This window comes from Rhineura floridana, chromosome 5, assembly GCF_030035675.1.
Source record: "Rhineura floridana isolate rRhiFlo1 chromosome 5, rRhiFlo1.hap2, whole genome shotgun sequence".
NCBI lineage: Eukaryota > Metazoa > Chordata > Lepidosauria > Squamata > Rhineuridae > Rhineura > Rhineura floridana.
In genome coordinates this window covers 175,614,731-175,630,701 of record NC_084484.1, presented here as the reverse complement: position 1 = coordinate 175,630,701, position 15,971 = coordinate 175,614,731, and the positions used below count along the sequence as shown (strand labels likewise).

The 15,971-nt window shown below is 42.1% G+C and overlaps 1 protein-coding gene across 9 annotated transcripts in view; it reads right to left on the bottom strand.

Moving 5' to 3' along the window:
* The window catches only part of DLG2 (discs large MAGUK scaffold protein 2), a 1,398,326-nt gene that overhangs the window by 451,571 nt on the left and 930,784 nt on the right, over positions 1-15,971 (bottom strand). The gene's annotated exons all lie outside the window — the stretch shown is intronic.

Genomic DNA, 15,971 nt, shown 5'->3' with positions numbered 1-15,971 from the left:
TCAAACAAATCTCTGAAATCTCAAGGAGGCAAGAAGTAGTAGTGATGGGGGACTTCAACTACCCAGATATCTGCTGGGAGACAAACTCTGCGAAGCACAAAACCTCCAACAAATTCCTGATGGGCCTTGCTGATAATTTCCTCTTTCAAAAAGTAGAAGAAGGAACAAGGGGATCGGCAATCCTGGACCTGATCTTAACTAACAGGGACGAATTGGTCACGGGAATTAAAGCAGTCGGTACCTTGGGGGAAAGTGACCACGTAATGCTGGAATTTGTGATTCTGGGGAAAGCCAAAGAAGAATATAGTCAAATATGGACCCTGGATTTCAGGAAAGCCGATTTTAGCAAGCTCAGGGAAATGATGGGTAGGATCCCATGGCTAGATAGACTAAAGAAAAAAGGGGCCCAAGAAACGTGGGAGTTCATGAAGAACGTATTACAAAAAGTGCAATCGCAAACAATTCCAAAGAGGAAGAAAAATGGAAGACATCGGAAAAAGCCAATGTGGCTACACGGAAGACTGGTGGAGGAGGTAAAAGTAAAAAAGAGCATGTATAAAGAATGGAAGGAAGGACACATCACCAAGGAAGAGTACCGACGAGCGGCTAGGGCTTGCAGGAATAGCATAAGGAAAGCTAAAACCCAGAATGAGCTGAGGCTGGCGAGGGAAGCGAGGAACAACAAAAAGGGGTTTTTCAGATATGTTCGAAGCAAGAGAAAGACCAAGCAAACGGTGGGACTGCTGCTCAATGAGGATGGCAAAATGTTGACAGATAACGAGGAAAAAGCAGAACTGCTCAACACCTATTTTGCCTCCATTTTCTCCCCAAAAGGGAACAGTGTGCAACCTTGCATCAGTAGCAATCTCAGTAAGGGGTCGGGACTGCAGTTCAAGATTGATAAGGAGATAGTCAGGAAATACCTAGTTAACCTAAATGAGTTCAAATCTCCAGGGCCTGATGAACTGCATCCCAGAGTATTGAAAGAACTTGCTAATCTACTCTCGGAACCTCTTGCCATCATCTTTCAGAAATCCTGGAGAACAGGAGAGGTGCCGGAGGATTGGAGATGGGCAAAAGTCGTTCCGCTCTTTAAAAAGGGTAAAAAAGAAGATCCGGGGAATTACAGGCCGGTCAGTCTGACTTCAATACCGGGAAAGATATTAGAACAGATAATAAAAGAGTCCATTGGCAACTATCTAGATGACAATGCTGTGATTGGTAGGAGCCAGCATGGGTTTGTCAAGAAAAAATCCTGTCAAACTAATCTCATCTCTTTTTTTTATTGGGTCACTAGCTTAGTAGATGGTGGAAATGCTGTAGATGTCATCTATCTAGATTTCAGCAAAGAGTTTGACAAAGTCCCCCACGACCTTTTGATTAGCAAACTGGTCAAATGCGGACTAGATGGAAATACTGTCAGGTGGATTCACAACTGGTTGGAAAACCGTACTCAAAGAGTGGTCGTAGGTGGCTCTGCTTCGGACTGGAAGGAGGTTTCGAGTGGAGTGCCACAGGGTTCTGTCCTGGGGCCGATACTCTTCAACATTTTTATCAATGACTTAGATGATGGGGTGGAGGGAAGCCTTATGAAGTTTGCGGATGATACGAAACTGGGAGGGATAGCTAACACAATGGAAGACAGGAATAAAATCCAAAGGGACCTGGATAGACTAGTAAATTGGGCTGAAATTAATAAAATGACATTCAATAAAGACAAATGCAAGATTCTGCATTTAGGCTATAAAAACAAAATGCACGGGTACAGGATGGGAAATACCCGGATTAGCAGTAGTGCGTGTGAGAAGGACCTTGGAACTGTGGTGGATCGCACGTTGAACATGACCCAGCAGTGTGATGCTGTGGCAAAAAAAGGCAAACACGGTTTTGGGCTGCATAAACAGAGCTATAGTTTCCAGGTTGAGGGAAGTAATAGTCCCACTATATTCTGCATTAGTCAGGCCTCATCTGGAACACTGCGTTCAGTTCTGGGCACCTCATTTTAAGAAAGATATAGACAAGTTAGAGTGGGTTCAGAAGAGGGAGACGAGGATGATAGCCGATATGGAGAACAAGTCTTATGAGGAAAGGTTGAAGGAACTTGGCATGTTCAGTCTGGTGAAGAGAAGGCTGAGGGGTGACATGATTGCACTCTTTAATTACCTGAAGGGCTGTCACATAGAGGAGGGTACAGATTTGTTCTCTGCTGCCCCAGAGGGTAGGACTAGGTCTAATGGTTTTAAGTTGCAGGAGCGTAGATTCAGATTGGACATTAGAAGGAACTTCTTGACAGTAAGGACAGTTCGGCAATGGAACCGACTGCCTAGGGAGGTGGTGGGATCCCCTTCGCTGGATGTCTTCAAGCAGAGGCTGGACAGCTATCTGCGGGAGATGCTCTAGCTGTGGATTTCCTGCTGTGAGCAGGGGGTTGGACTCGATGGCCTACAAGGCCCCTTCCAACTCTATGATTCTATGAACGCTTTTCAGTACCTACTAAAAACATTTTTGTTTAGGCAAGCCTACCCAGACATGGAGAAGCTATTGCGTTTTTTATCTGTTTTAAACTCATTGTTGGTTTGATTATTTTGAATGTTTTTAAATACGTCTTTAACTGTTTTTGCCAATAATTTTATTGTTTTAATTCCTTCTGTAAACCACTTTGAGGTTTTTTATAATAAAGTGGTATATACATGTTAATAAAATACATAAATAAATTTTGGAGTCACTGTGGCCCTTGGGTCTCTTTCCACTTTTAGGAACAAAGGAATCTGCCTTATACTGACTCAGGCCATTTGGTACCATCTAGCTCAGTTCTGATGACATGGACTAGCATTGGCTCTCCAGGATTCTAGGCAATAGTCTTTTCCAGAAATTGAATTTTGGAACTTTGCATACAAAGCATATACACTACCACTGAGCTACTGCCCTTCCCGTTTAAAAAAGTATCTTTAAAATTGTTCTTTTCGATTCATTAATGAATGCACATCACACCTAGTGCAGATCCACACCATTCATTTAAAGCACATTCAACACACATTTGAAGCATATGAATCACAACACAGAATCATGTGAGCTGTAGTTTGTTAAGGGTGGTGGGAACTATAACTGTGAGGGGGAAACTACACTTCCCAGGATTCTTTAGGGGAAGTCATGTGCTTTAAATGCGAGTTGGATGTGCTTTAAATGCATTGTGTGGATCTACTTAATAAACTTTGCCTGCATGTAAATCGTTTTAATTATTTTTTTAAAATGGAAATGACCTATAAAATTTACTGGGTGACCATGGGCTACTCACCATCTCTCAGCCTAATCTGCCCCTCAGGATAAAAGAAAACAAAGGGGAACCATGACCACCGCAAGGAAGAAGGGCACACTTAAGAACATAAGAACATAAGAAGAGCCTGCTGGATCAGGCCAGTGGCCCGTCTAGTCCAGCATCCTGTTGGACTAGACCAACCAGGTGCCTGGGGGAAGCCCGCAAGCAGGACCCGAGTGCAAGAACACTCTCCCCTCCTGAGGCTTCCGGCAACTGGTTTTCAGAAGCATGCTGCCTCTGACTAGGGTGGCAGAGCACAGCCATCACGGCTAGTAGCCATTGATAGCCCTGTCCTCCATGACTTTGTCTAATCTTCTTTTAAAGCCATCCAAGCTGGTGGCCATTACTGCATCTTGTGGGAGCAAATTCCATAGTTTAACTATGCGCTGAGTAAAGAAGTACTTCCTTTTGTCTGTCCTGAATCTTCCAACATTCAGCTTCTTTAAATGTCCACAAGTTCTAGTATTGTGAGAGAGGGAGAAGAACTTTTCTCTATTCACTTTCTCAATGCCATGCATAATTTTATACACTTCTATCATGTCTCCTCTGACCTGCCTTTTCTCTAAACTAAAAAGCCCCGAATGCTGCAACCTTTCCTCATAAGGGAGTCGCTCCATCCCCTTGATCATTCTGGTTGCCCTCTTCTGAACGTTCTCCAACTCTATAATATCCTTTTTGAGATGAGGCGACCAGAACTGTACACAGTATTCCAAATGCAGCCGCACCATAGATTTATACAACAGCATTATGATATCCGCTGTTTTATTTTCAATACCTTTCCTAATTATCGCTAGCATGGAATTTGCCTTTTTCACAGCTGCCGCACACTGAGTCGACATTTTCATCGTGCTGTCCAGTACAACCCCGAGGTCTCTCTCCTGGTCGGTCACTGCCAATTCAGACCCCATGAGCGTATATGTGAAATTAAGATTTTTTGCTCCAATATGCATAATTTTACACTTGTTTATATTAAATTGCATTTGCCATTTTCCCGCCCATTCACTCAGTTTGGAGAGGTCTTTTTGGAGCTCTTCGCAATCCCTTTTTGTTTTAACAACCCTGAACAATTTAGTGTCATCAGCAAACTTGGCCACTTCACTGCTCACTCCTAATTCTAGGTCATTAATGAACAAGTTGAAAAGTACAGGTCCCAATACCGATCCTTGAGGGACTCCACTTTCTACAGCCCTCCATTGGGAGAACTGTCTGTTTATTCCTACTCTCTGCTTTCTGCTTCTTAACCAATTCCTTATCCACAAGAGGACCTCTCCTCTTATTCCATGACTGCTAAGCTTCCTCAGAAGTCTTTGGTGAGGTACCTTGTCAAACGCTTTTTGAAAGTCTAAGTACACTATGTCCACTGGATCACCTCTATCTATATGCTTGTTGACACTCTCAAAGAATTTTAATAGGTTACTGAGACAGGACTTTCTCCTGCAGAAGCCATGCTGGCTCTGCCTCAGTAAGGCTTGTTCTTCTATGTGCTTAGTTAATCTAGCTTTAATAATACTTTCTACCAGTTTTCCAGGGACAGAAATTAAGCTAACTGGCCTGTAATTTCCAGGATCCCCTTTTTGAATATTGGCGTTACATTTGCCACTTTCCAGTCCTCAGGCACGGAGGAGGACCCGAGGGACAAGTTACATACTTTAGTTAGCAGATCAGCAATTTCACCTTTGAGTTCTTTGAGAACTCTCGGGTGGATGCCATCCAGGCTGGGTGATTTGTCAGTTTTTATATTGTCCATTAAGCCTAGAACTTCCTCTCTCGTTACCACTATTTGTCTCAGTTCCTCAGAATCCCTTCCTGCAAATGTTAGTTCAGGTTCAGGGATCTGCCCTATATCTTCCACTGTGAAGACAGAATTCATTTAGCTTCTCTTCAATCTCCTTATCGTTCTTTAGTACACCTTTGACTCCCTTATCATCCAAGGGTCCAATCGTCTCCCTAGATGGTCTCCTGCTTTGAATGTATTTATAGCATTTTTTGTTGCTGGTTTTTATGTTCTTAGCAATGTGCTCCTCAAATTCTTTTTTAGCATCCCTTATTGTCTTCTTGCATTTCTTTTGCCAGAGTTTGTGTTCTTTTTTATTTGCTTTATTTGGACAAGATTTCCATTTTTTGAAGGAAGACTTTTTGCCTCTAAGAGCTTCCTTGACTTTGCTCGTTAACCATGCTGGCATCTTCTTGGCCCTGGCGGTACCTTTTCTGATCTGCGGTATGCACTCCAGTTGAGTTTCTAATATAGTGTTTTTAAACAACTTTCAAGCATTTTCGAGTGATGTGACCCTCTGGACTTTGTTTTTCAGCTTTCTTTTTACTAATCCCCTCATTTTTGTGAAGTTTCCTCTTTTGACGTCAAATGTGACTGTGTTGGATCTACTTGGCAATTGGTCATTTACATGTATGTACATGTAAAATGTACAGGAAATAATAATGTGCATCCATAGTGTGAAATTAGATACTTATTGGGATATAATATGAAGAAATATTTAGATAAGCATGACTGTCAAAGATGTTTATTATTTACACAACCTTTAAATATATTTATAGTGCAATCCTGTTTGTTTACTCAGAAGCAAGTCCCAATGTATTCAATGGGGCTTACTCAAACAGGGAAGCATGCACAGAACCTTGAGTGATAAGGAACTTCACTCACCCAACCCAGAATTCAGAATCATGCCACTTTAAGCTGTTTTGCAACTGTTTATACTTGTTTTTAGGGTTATTGGCTTTTAAAAGGATTTATTTGTTATTGTGAGCTGCCTTGGTTTCCAGTTGGCAACCCTACCTCTCAGGGTTGTTGGAAAGACTCCATATACACACACATACACAGGAGATGTAAAAATACATACACCCCATATAATACTTTATTGTCAAAACCAGTTGGTTATTGCAGAACTTTTAAAAAATAAAATAAAATAAAATCAGTATTAGTTTCCTACATTATAAAAACAGTGATACCTAAGTAAGCTCTGCCTAATTGCTTTAAAATATAGGATGAGAGGGGGAAAGTAAGATTTACAATGCAAACATAATTCTTTGCTATGTTCACTCAAAAGTCCCATCAATTTACAGCACAATCCTAACCATGTCTACTCAAATGTAAGTCCTATTGCATTCAATGTGGTTTACTCCGGGTATGTGGAATTAGCATTGCAGCTTTACTCCCAGAAAAGCAAGTATTGGATTAAAGCTTCATATTGGGGAGGTTTTCAAAACACTGCCCTCTTCAACAGCCCAGGAAAATTTAAACTTGTTTGACTCCTGCACCCAAGAGACAAAAAGACTGAAAGCTATATACTTACTTAATTTATGAGATTTTCTGATAAGCAGGAAAAAAAACAATAAATCCCTTGTCAATCACAACCCTGACGTCACTTATTGGCTACAAACCTGAAAGGGCGGGATTAGAGCAGCTAGCTATGGGCTCATATAACAGAAGTTACAGAGGGAACAGCTGACGTTTTGGTGTATGTCTTGTGAACCACACCACCTAGAAATTTACTTTTTTAAAACAATGAAAGCTGAGAGTCCATAGATTGAGGTGATTCACATGGAGAGGATCCCAATCATCCAGAATCTCCGGGCAAAAACTGGAGACCTGGCAACCCTAGTGGTGGCCAGAAAGAAGGCCTTTCCAGTGGTGGCACCCCACCTGTGGAATTCTTTTTTCCAGCAAGCCTCCTCTAGAGTTTACATTGTCAGTATCCTCAGCACCTGACAAAGATGTGTAGGGTTTCTTTTAAAAAAAATGCACCTACGTAATTTTAAGTTTAATTGTTTCAATGCTGCTGCTGCCACCATTTTTATTACGACTATATTTTGCATTTTTATTTTGTTTTTGATGTAAATTACTCTGGAAGCACAACTGAAGTATGGTATATACACTTCTAAAAGTAAAACTATTGACGCATCATATCCGGTGCTTTGATTTATTTTAATTTGTGTATTTTATTGCTAGATCAGGTTTTATTTTTTATTTTTTTTAAAAAACCCACCAACCTTGAATACCACTGTGAAAGGTTATATGAACAGTGGTATAAAAATCTTTCCTCGGTATGGGCGGAGATGAATGAGTGACAGCAGCAAGTGGTGGATGGTACCTATTGGGACTGGTAGGGCGGAAGGTAGAGAGGCCAACAGTATGTGGCACCAGGGCCAATGACAAGCAGAGCTGAAGCGTTCTAGTTTTGCCCCCATCTTCCTCCCTGTTGAGTTGTACAAGAGGCAACACTGAGACTAAGGAGGAGGAAGTTGGCACCGAGTGCTACCTCCTGATGGATGCAAGTATGAAGGCAGGCAGGTGCGGGCTGGCTGAGGGCAGACTGAAGCTGTTGGGGCAATGCCCCATTTGCCCTAATTGAGCAGCCTCCCCTGACATCAGCTCAAGAGTGTGTTCATTGTTGCTTGGCAGAAAATTGTCAAGTTGAAGGACACATACAGATTTACAGCCATTAACCCTCCAATTTCAGGCAGCATATATTAACACAGGGTAAAAACAAACAGTTTCATTTCAGTCCTGGTTTTGCACTCCAGGCTGTCTCCACAAAGCTCAAAAATTACCTTGCAGAAGCAACCTGGGATCACATTTACTTTCCAATCAAGCCAATCTTCTGTAGAAAATTATCGGATCAAGTATTCATGAGACAAAGTTAATTTGCACTACCCACGGAGAGATTAGTTTCTCCTAGATGGTTGCACGACGACAGACGTGCCTTGTTTGATGGAGCGCAGATTACAATTTGAGGTGGATGCCAGGTGTTTTTCATTAGCTCATTGCACTATGGTCAATGAACCCCTCTATTATGCAAAATATGGCTTGAGACAGAGGAGTGTCTAAACTGCAATCCAGGTTCTGCCAATACAGATGGCAAAAAATCCACAAAGGCTTTTGATTCACACATATTTTAATTAGGGATGAATGTATCAATCTATTTTTTTCCTCTTCCTGTGTACTGTACACATTTCTAGAGGAGTATATCAGGGATCTTGATATACTCCAGCTAGGGATGGTGGGGGAATTCAATTCAGTTCACCTTTAAAGGCAAGCCTACCTAATCCACATTTTCTGAAGCAATGCATGAACCGAAACTCGCCTCTCCTTTGAAATTCACACTTCTCCAAATTTTGCAGTGCAGTTCTCCAGTCAAGTAATGTGTACATAAATGTATCTACTAGGGTAAACTGTGCATAAAATGCATATATTAATGAAAATAGCATATAAAATGCATTATTTTAGGAAAAACTGCATTGGAAAAATGAGTGTATTAGGCAAAGCAGCATACAAAAATGTGTTCATGAGCAGAAATTTGCACTAAAATGTTGATGAATTTTCAGTAGCACTTTTTTCAAAAAAAATTGCAAACTGATGCAGAATTGTGGAGAACTGAAGACAAGAAGCAGAGAAAACAGAATTGACACATAGGTCCATCCCTAACTCCAGCTGACATTGGAAATATTACCACTGGAGGAATACTGTCAGTATTGCAGAGTGCAGTCAGTAGCAGATGGGGCTGCGCCACTCACCTAACCTCCCTCCCACTGCATCATTGCTGTATATTGGGATGGAGAGGGGGAGGCGGCAGCAATGTTAGCTGGGTCAAACTGCACTATCAGGAGCACAAGATTGGCTCCAAATATACGTTTCCACCATGCTGACCTCACCACCACCTCACTCCTCCTTCTAGTATGCAGCAACGGTGCAGACAGAGGAAAGTCATGCCGTCCGCTTCTAGCTGAAGTGGGGCAGCAGGCAGAAGCTCCTGTGTTCCTGAGGAGCATACAAGATAGGAGGCAGGGCGGATATATATGGCAGATATCTTGTAGAACATCATGTACAAAACAAAATTCAGGTGCTCAAATGAGCAACAACAGCAAAGAATGAATTAAAACATGGAGATTATGCAGACTTCTGCCGTCTTAACTGTGTTTTTAAGCTGCTAGAGAATAATTCATTTTGTGCCATTCGCATTGCCCATCAAAATATCCCTCCAACTTACGCTCAGCAAGCTAAAGCTAGCCTCAAGCCAACGAACCCAGAAGTGAGGCTAATTAGCTAGTCCTTTTATGATTTGTAGCAGCCCTCCGCTATAAAGAACCGCTGATCGCATGAAAGGCAGCCCATCCTTTCACCTTTTCAAAGGGAAGGATAAACACACAATCAGCCAGGGGGACCAGACAGCACAAAACTGAAAAAGGTTTGCAGGTACCGCTCAGTGTCAAACCGCAGCCAAACTAAGGCATTCAAATGATCTACATCTTATTTCTAAAATCTGTACAAGGCTGAGCATACATGCAAAGCTAAGGAACTTTGTAGGATAACAGAGACTTGAATCAGTGCTTTAAAGGACGAAGAAATGATTAGATTACATGCAAAATGCATGCACCAATGGCCTATCAGGTTTTTGTTAAGAAAAGAAGCTTTGAGAAGCTAAGGTTTTGGACATGGAGAGAAAAGGAGGTATGAACACCTTCCCTTTCTGCAGTTTAGAGAAGTGGGAAGGGAATGGTTTAGAGTGGAAAAAACTGCAGATTGTGTGTGTGTGGGAAGAGTCAAGCCATCCCTTCCTCCTGCCACCTTTTCTTTTATAAAGTTCGATGGCAATACTTTTTTTTTAATCTAACAAATTTAAGCACACTAAATATTTGGAGCTAAATCCAATTGTGCCCTTCGATTCACAGAAGGGCTTTCTGATCCAGTGGACCTCTCTACCAATGGAAGATGAGGGCTGTCAAAGCCCCCCTGCAACTCTGCTCCAGAGGGTTGAGGAACCCCCCTGAACAGAGTGGAAGGTGGGGGAGATTTTTTTTTTGGAGGGGGCTATGTGGAATTGGTGAAAATTTTCTCCCCCCCCAATTAGCAAGGCCCCACTAGATCAAAGACTCTGCCACAAACAGAAGGACTCCTTGATCAAAATCTATGGGGGGGGAATCTATAGAAACTTGAATTTTCAATTTTCAGGATTCATTTAAGGGGTTAAGAGAGCTACCCTGGTTGGCACACAGCCGAAGATGCTTCCAGATGCCACTTTTTCATGCCCCCTGATCCAGGTGTTCGTTAGTCGTCCTACCCACCCTCTAAGGCTGGGAAAGCCTTTACTGGCCCCTATCCCTCCACCTTTATCAGCAGCTTGACCTCCAGATGCAATGTTCATCACCATGTCACAAGGAGCTTCACCTCTGGGCTTCTGCAGATCACATGGCTGTGTGACAGGTTCTGGGGGAAGGGGCGCATGGAAGCACCTAGGATCCATCGCCCGCCCAGCCAAGTAAAGCAAAGTGACAATTGCCCTTCTGCAAATGCTCCTCTATGGTCTATGTATTACAGTTTAGGGTCTGGTTCCGAGAAGTCCCTGACATCCCATTCACTTCATGAGAACCGCTTCTGCTGGCCTCACACAGCCTCCAAAGTCTGTGCTTTATGGCAAAGAGTTCCTCCAGCTCAGCCTGGCAGGCACTACCCCATTACTTGCCTTCCTGTTAGCTTGCAGGCAGCAGCATCTGCCTATCCTGTAGCCATACGTCTTCCTCCATGGGTTTTGCTCATCTGGCAGCACCTCTCCTCGCCCTCAGAAAGCCCGGGGATTCTGCCTCTCTCAGGAGCCCCTGTCAGCAAAGAGATGGCTGGGACAAAGGTGAGCTGAGGAGGAAGCCACACACACCCTTTTCCTGGGCAGTTGCACCCTCTGTTGTGTCCCTGCAGAAGAGCCCTTCCTTGGCCTTCCAGCATGCTTTTAAAGGAGTTGACCACAGAGGGAATCCAGCTGTGCTTCTCAGAGAGCTGGGCTGATGGGTCCTGCCCAAACTCTCTTGCCTCCACTCAGCTCCAGTGGCTGGATAACGACTTGCACCCATTGACAGGGGAGAAGGACGAGGCGAATCTGTAGCTGCCTGCCTGGGAGGCTGAAAGGCTGTTAAAAGCATTAGAGCAGGCCAAGTCAATTCCCCTTGCCCTTTGTCTGGTGGCAGGTCATCCCCAGTTCTAGTCAGGCACAGCAAGGGCCAGGATCCAGAGGAGCTGTCTGTCCATTCAACTGGACCACACACAAAAAAGTGTGTGGTTCCAAACAGGCACAGGTCAAAGTTAAAGAGCTGTCCACAAGGATCACAGTGGCTAGAGGCAAGTGTATTGCCCAAATCAGTTGCATTAGTCAAGTTAATGGCAACAGGAACTTAGGCCTCTGGTATCCTGAGACTGAGGATAAGGGTTGTATAAGGTCTGGCTGATCAGGACTGGCTCTTACAGCCAGGACCTGCCCCAAAGTTGCCATTTACCACAGGCTGGCTCCTTGCAGAATATCAGGGATGCCACATGTTCACTATAATTTTTATTAAGATGCTAAATTTTGACAATAAACTTGTGTCTGTCTGTCTGTCTGTCTGTGTGTGTACAGATGCTTGAGGCAGGGATAAACACTAGACCGACACAGGAAGAAAAAGAGAATTTTCCCCAAGTATTAACTTGGAGCTTTTATCATAAGAAGGCATTCAAACAAAATTATCAAATCATTGCATCTTAACTGAAATGATCATTTATTCATATGAATAATGCACCTGCATAATAAGAGATAGATCTGAAAGATTCTTAAAAATCTGCCTGTGGCAAAACTCTCTTATCTCCTCACACATCATGAACGGCATTCTGCTGAGATGGATTAACCAGTAAGCCAAATATGCTATAAAAATAGCCCCCCAGACAATATGGGCCATTCCCTTATTGATATAAATTGATAAGTTAATTGGGAAATAGGGTATTTTCCTTGAGCTCATAGGTAAGGATGGGTGAATCTGTTGATTTCAGTTTATCTCCATTTCTCATCTTTTTTCCTGTAAGTCAATTCTCCACATTGCCACATCCATTTGCAAATTTTGTTTTTAAAGGCCGCTTGAAAATTCATCTGCATTTCAGTGTGAATTTCTCCTAATACACACGTTTGGATGCAATTGATCTTAATATGCACATTTTTTCAAAGCAGTTTACCTGAATATAATGCTTTTTGGTATCTTCATGGATATATGCATTTATATGCACATTTTACCCTAACATATGCATTTTTTGCACACATAACAAGGCTGGAGAACTGCATTACAAAATTCATAATGAGGATTTCAAAGGATGGCTGTGTTTCACTTCACATATTATTTTGGAAAGTGTGAATCGTGCAAGTTTGCCTTTAAATGCAACCTGAATCTGATTCCTCCACAATCCGTCATCATAGGCAAGGCTGCCTGGCTGCATTAACCTGGGAATGTCTGGCCTTGGACAATAGAAATTCAGCCAGAATGAGGAAAAGGAGGTCACACTTGCCAAGCTTTATTGAGTTTAAACTTGAATGAGGGAGAAGGCCTTCATGGTGGCTGCTCCAAGACTGGAATTGACTGCCAAGAGATGCCTAGTTCCAGTTCTGTCGACCTTCTGCAGGTAGGCAAAATCATTTTTTATTTAGAGAGGCCTTTGACCCATAAGCTAACTTGTAAAATGCTGTAATTGGATTTTTGACTGGTTGTTTCACTTATGGTTTACTGCTTTGTTTTTTTCTTCGACTTTGCATGTCATTGTTGTTTTCTTGTATTTATTATTTTCGTATCATTAAGTGCAATAAAATTTAACAAATAAATGACTACTGAGGCTCCACTTATGTGTTATTCACATGAAGCAGGCTCCACGTAAAGAAGTGAGAAGTGTGCCTCATTCCCAGTACTCAAAGTTCCCAATATTCACCCCTAAACATTCACATACTGCATGTGTGTAGAGCTTTAAACAAATAGGCCTCCACACAATCAGGAATCCTGCATGTTCTGGGCTGCCAACTGCATAGAAATCTGCATGCACAAGCTTATGCTATGCAGATCAACACACAAAGTGCAGACACTTGAGGGCAGGGCTGTGACCCTAATGCCCCTTCTACATATTAATAACACGTGAAGGGGGCTAATAGGTTAAGGTCAGTGGAGACTGGTGGCTCCAACATCAGTGGAGCAGTGAATCCACTCCAGGTTTTAGTCAGAACTTTCAAGGAGCTGTCCAACCTATTCCCAAAATACATTTGGCACCTTGGGCAGCTCCTTGAAAGTTCTGATTAAAACCTGGAGTGGATTCACTAAAACCCAGACCCTATTCCACTGACCCATTGATATGGAACCATTTTTTTCTCAGAGTTCCAGTCATAGCCAAGATGAAGGTGTTGGTAGACTTTTTAAAAGCCAAAGGCTTGCTGAACCCAAGGATTTGCAAAAGCACTAAAATAAATTCAGGACCTTGGACAGCTTCTTGACAGTTCTCCACTGGTTAAGGTGGGTTTCCCCCCCCCCATCTCTCCTGAGCATTTGGAATGCACTGGCCACTGCATACAAACAACTGTTACACCTTGCTACACACACAAGCATACATTTTTATGCAGCACTAAGATTATAAAATACATGAAGCAATCATGATGGCAAGTATACTACACATGCATATATGTGGCTATTTATAAGGCCTTCAAGGGTATGAAACCCCAAAAATGGCATGACTGACCAAAATATGCAGGCACAACATATTTTGGGGGAGGGGGAGTAATTTAAGGATGAAATTAGTAGAAATGCCTGACCAAGCCATGAATGAAGGAGAAATTAACTCATTTGCACATTCCAAAACAATATGTGGACCAAAATGCAAATATCCTGTGGAATTTGTACTTCACATTTTGTGATGCAATTCTCCAATAAAAAAAGGATGCTAAGTACACATCTTAGGGGTAGGTTCACGTAACTATGTATATATTAGTGAAAGTAACATACAAAATGCATTATATTAGGTGGAATTGCAATAACAATGAGTATATGCAGAGAAATATGGACTAAAAATAGTACTTTTTTTAAAAAAAGCAAACTGATGCAGAAATGTGGCAAACTGGCCTTAAGATATGAAAAAGGAGAAACTAAAATTGACAAAATATTAGGCTGCATTAACTGAAATATAGTTTCCAAATTGCGTGAAGTATTAGTTCCCCTCTATTCAGCACTGGTTAGGCCTCATCTTGAATACTGTGTCCAGTTCTGGTCTCCGTACTTCAAGAAAGATGCAAACAAACTGGAACAGGTTCAGAGAAGGGCAACAAGGATGATCAGGGGCCTGGAAACCAAGCCCAATGAGGAGAGACTGAAAGAACTGGACTTTTTAGCCTGGAGAAGAGAAGACTGGGGGGGAGATATGATAGCACTCGTCAAGTACATGAAAGGTTGACACATAGAGGAGGGCCGGGATCTCTTCTCCATCATCCCAGAGTGCAGGACACAGAATAATGGGCTTAAGTTACAGGAAGCCAGATTTCGACTGGACATCAGGAAAAACTTCCTAACTGTTAAGAGCCATATGACAATGGAACCAATGACCTAGAGAGGTAGTTGGCTCTCCCAACACTGGAGGCATTCAAGAGGTAGCTGGACAGTCATCTGTCGGGAATGCTTTGATTTGGATTCCTGCATTGAGCAGGGGGTTGGATTTGATGGCCTTATAGGCCCCTTCCAACTCTACTATTCTATGATTCTATGATCTTGGGCAGGCCAAGTTTGTTTTTCCAATAGCTAGAGTCATTGCTTAAGTAGCAACATATTGGAATCAGTCTGATTTTACATCAAACTGCAGTTTCAGATTCAACTGTTAATGCGCCCAAAATAGAAATAGAGCATAACCTCCAGTTTGAAACAAAAAAGGCTGTCTTCAGCATCATATGACACTGACCAATAAAAAGGCTTTGAAATTAATAAAAATAAATTTGACACAGATTTCTACAATGACTAATGAGAGAAATATAATTTTCTAGGTTAGATTCTCTGTAGAAACATTAGTAACACAGAAAAGAAGCAACGTAAGAAGAACACCAACAAACATACAAAAATATAATTCTCCATCTTTGGAGATGGCAGGTGTTGCCACCACTCACCATATGCTCAGAGGCACATGTTACCAAATTCTTCCAAGCTACACAGGAAGTAGATGGTGAAAGACCAACCCAAATTGTGTTTGCATTTTGACAAGGGCAGTACAATATTTCAGAGAGGAGTTCAGGTCTTCTGCTCCCCTGGTGCATTCACTACAGCTGCCCAATATTCTTGCTTTTTAAAGTTTGATAGAAATATCTGTTGTTTATAGGTACGTTCTTAAACCGCAAGGTTTTTTGCTTATTAGTGAATATATGCTCAGTTGCAGCCATCCTTCCAAAGGTACCAGTGATAATTTTTCAAGATGTTTGCAAACCTGATTTAGCATTCACTCAACTAGTAGAAAAAGCTTTCATTAGTGGACTTTGGCCAGCTCCTCGGCCTTTCCTTTTCCTTTTTAAAAAATGGACTTTAGGTCAGAGTGAGCGTTTGAGTGCATTGCTTATTTTTGGCCAACATTTCTTCTTCTCCTTTAGGCATTCAAAACAAATGCACTGCTCAAAGCAGACATCTCATTTTTATCCATCGCATGGCAGTGATTGATATGTGGCATTTTTCAAGAGATGTACTGTAATTAATTTCCCTTCTGCATTCATGCCCTCCAAGACCTTGTATTTCTTTTTTGCTTCTCATTCCTTTTTATTGCCACTGCTGTAGCCCATGTTGAAACTGATGTGTGTAGTATAGTGTTGTCAGTAGGGGCTGGTGGCTCCAAGTCAGTGGGGCAGTG